Source organism: Sinohyriopsis cumingii, chromosome 15 (genome assembly GCF_028554795.1).
Source record: "Sinohyriopsis cumingii isolate HCF-2022 chromosome 15, ASM2855479v2, whole genome shotgun sequence".
NCBI lineage: Eukaryota > Metazoa > Mollusca > Bivalvia > Unionida > Unionidae > Sinohyriopsis > Sinohyriopsis cumingii.
In genome coordinates this window covers 143,076,444-143,080,569 of record NC_142975.1, presented here as the reverse complement: position 1 = coordinate 143,080,569, position 4,126 = coordinate 143,076,444, and positions in this window count along the sequence as shown.

The window sequence follows — 4,126 nt, the reverse complement described above, 5'->3', positions numbered from 1 at the left end:
AAAACCTCACATTCTTAACTACCCATATAAAGAAGCGGGGGATTACAAAACATTTTCAAAACTGAAATATTGTCCTCTGTTTGCCCTAGTTTTTAATTAGGGCATTCTGTTGTTATGTTTCGTTGCTATTTTCATACAGGTAGCCCTAAACAAGTTATCAACAAGTAGTTCTTACCTCAGATGATCACAACACGCTCCATTAACTTACAAGTACTCTTTAGACCTAAGCACATAAAATGAATGCTTGCCTTTGCATACCATATGATAGGAAGAGGTATTTTTAAAAGAATTGTATTCAATAAATAAATACCTGTAACCAACCTGATTGTGTACTCTTGTACAACTGTGTACAATAAATACATGTAATCTACCTGACTGAGCACTGAAGAGGTATATACTCATTGAAATTATACTACGATAGGGGTCGGCAACCTACGGCACGCGTGTCATAAGGTGCACGTCAGGAGGTTTTGTTTGGCACGCGACGGGCAGACAAAAATTTCGATTTTAACAGTGTTACTCTCATACTGGTGGTACGCGCTCGTTCATTTTGTAATTAATCGGAAAAAATGTGGCACGGTATGTAAAATAGGTTGCCGACCCCTGTGTAACTACGATATTAATGAACAGCTGAGACAAGTGTGATAAGACGTGAAACTGTTTTTGAAATGGGATGGAGGGTAGGTAGCGATAGTCAAGTCTCGTTACAAGAGCGTTATTTAGCAGTGTCCCTCCTGTGACGTCACGAATCACTACCCCATATTTAAAAACAGGATCTCTCTCTCCGCTTCGTAGAAACATATAATATTATGGCGGGCCAGTACCATTACTTAAATTATCAAGTATAGTGCTGAGAGAAATGAAGAACGCAAAAAAAAATTTTGATCAATATGATGAAACAGTAATGGATCTGACTGATCGCTTTGTAAATACTTTTATTGCTGCCTAACACGGCAGTTCTGTTCTATTCGTACATATCATAAACACAGCTTATAAACTCATTCTTGTATTTTAATACACGGTAATACTTATATACACAAACTGTTATTGTGAGGTCCATTTTAGACTCGTTATATATTTTTATGATTTTATTGTTGATTGTACTTTTATCAGTTTTAAAATATGACTTCTTCATTGTCGATAACAAAAATACATAATTAGAATCAGTAATACCTTTCTACTAAATTCAGCTAATGTTCACAGAAAATACAATAGCATGTTTCCAAATGTTGGGTACCAAATACCCCGGTTACAAAATGCCCCGGCTGAACGCCTCCCCCCCACCCCCGGCCCGAATTTCAGTCAACATATTATCGTTTACTCATTTTTTTTTTGTTTTGTTTTGTGCAATTGGGTGGTAATAGGGATATGTGAACTTAGAGTTTTCTTTCGCAGGCCCTTGTGTCTTTGTATCAATTCTGTAACATAAGAGCAGTTAAAAGAAGTAGTTCTCCAACACGCGGAAAATATTATTTACATGGGATTTTCCTAGGGGCGTAAGGTGTTTAAGACTGAATTTGAATGGGTTGATTTGTTTTACTCTATTCAAAATGGGCACAATTAAACAATTTATATTATTGAAATGAACTTATAATTCACTTCCAAAGATTTAGCTCACGGTGATATTTGGCGCAAATCGCAATATGTCTGTTCAAATACATATAGGTGTTCACACAAAAGAAACAATGACAAGTGCTATAGTCTACATGTATTGTGTCAGGTACTCAGCCAGTTGTTAGCATAAGTAATATTGCACTCAGAATTCCGATTTTGATGGGACCAGCACCATGTTTTATAGCAAAAATGCATTGTTTATCAATGTCAGTAGCAACAAAAGATGATAACGTAATAGGAAATTACAGGGAGGCCCTACCTTACCGAACAATATGGTGCTCATGAAGACCTAAGTCGTGTCTTTGAGGTGCTATATATTAGTGTGGTAATATGTACTACTCATGGTTACTTATGGCAGGTACATTGCAAATATCTTAATGAAACCTTTATATAACCACCTGACTACTGAAAACTTCCAAACTAATCCAACTCTTCCACCTTGTTCAAGATACCAGGCTACACCCGAACAGATATAGAACACGTTTCACATAATGTTAAAGATCAGTAAAATGTACGTAAATGAAGTTAAAATGTGCTAGATATGGAGATTTCAAAGTGACATTAATGATGCAAGCATGGGAAAAATCCATTAAAATAATAATAATAATAATAAACTTGACATAGTGACACTCAGAAATGTGAAGAAATTGGCATGTATTAAAGTGACTATTTACCCAAAATATATGAGGTTTCTGGAAGTATATATAGCCATTTACAGGTAAAATAACTAATAAGGTAAACTAGGTATCATAAAGTTCAAGGCAATGTGGGCATGGTGAAGTTTGGTCATTGGTGCAAGAATTAGTACATATCTGTATACAGGGAAGTCAATTGACAATGCCCTAAATTAAGAGATATTGCCACAAGTGATCTTGCTTATGATGGAAATGACAATTTTGGATACTGCAAGTGAATACAGCATTATGTGCCTCGCAGATCAGCTACAGGTACCGATAGTTCCTATTGTTACAAGCCACGAGTATTTGCTTGACCGAGCGGTGTCAAACCCTGGCGCGATTCCCGCTAGAAGTCATAAGTTTACCCCAAATTCCCAAAGACTTCTGTACAACTTCAGTTGTAAATTAGAAAGTCCGACGTGTCCGTTCTATACATAAATTTTCCTCTAATCAATGCAAGACCACAGATCTCAGAACCTGCCAACTATCTATTAACCGCACATCTAAATGGTTTCTCTTCATCAGGTTTCCATACCGCCAGCAGTTCACGCCGTAGAAACTATACAACTATCCCCTAATACAGGGAACTATTTTGACTACGCCACCTCAGGCAGGTCAATTCATGGTTTCAAGGCACATTTTCCCAGTCAAACTGCATCGCATGTGCCAACATGTTGACATAAACGGTATCTGCCGAGCCCCTTCGTATTTATTCCTTTGTGTAATTTACCGGTTTAAAAACCGCAAATACTGCCACTGTAGAAACACCACCAATGTACACCACTATATTTTAATAGGGACTATGGTATTCAGGGACACTCATTCGGTAATGACCTAAATTCACTATTAATGAACCATGGCATCATGGAAACTCACTAACACTTGACTACGTGACGTTTCCATTATTTGTAATTGGCTAATTAATTCGGGCTATGGAATATTTCCATTGAATCGAATTCCAATATTCAAACATGTAATCACAAAAATCTAAGAATTCTTTTAAACGAGGCGCTATCACCAAATGCGCATACTCCAAATTTAATACGCTATATCACCAACTAAATGTATTATTCTGAAATGCTGATCCCCAAAACTTGCAAGCAAGGATGGACATTTGCATATGTGGGACTTGTACGATGTGTGTGTGTCTATATATATATATATATATATATATATATATATATATATATATATATATATATATATATATATATATATATATATATACTCTTTTAAACATTTAAAGACCTTTTTAGCTGGAACACCACCAGGGGCACGTATATGGCAAAAAGAAGTGCCGTTGCTAGTCACCTCTGTTACGACATGCAGGGTTGCTACCAGAACCTGCAGATTATTTTGCTGCGTCCAGTTTGTATACATTACTAGAAATTCATGTTATAATATTTTATTATGGAAATTTTCGTTTATACAATAGACTATTTGTCTCTCTCTCTCTCTCTCTCTCTCTCTCTCTCTCTCTCTCTCTCTCTCTTCATATAACTTTCAAAAGTAATTCCCAAAGGCTTCTTTGCATTCTGGTTCTTTAAAACTGCATTGAGCTTTGGTCAGTGTGGTGACACCCTTAGGTCAGGGCAATACTTCTGAATTATTCGTTATACAAATATGTCGCAAAGACGTGTAAAGATTTTGCAAAGACAGATTAGATTGAAAAATTTACACCCAAGAAACTCCCTCGCTGCCTCCAACAATAAAATTTCCTGCTTCATTTCATCGGTACACAAGATGAAAATTGGACAGACCCAAGGCAGAATTATTTTCGTTCCACGGCAAAGTGAAGCGAAGTTGAAAAAAATGGCAGAGAAGAAAATAAAATA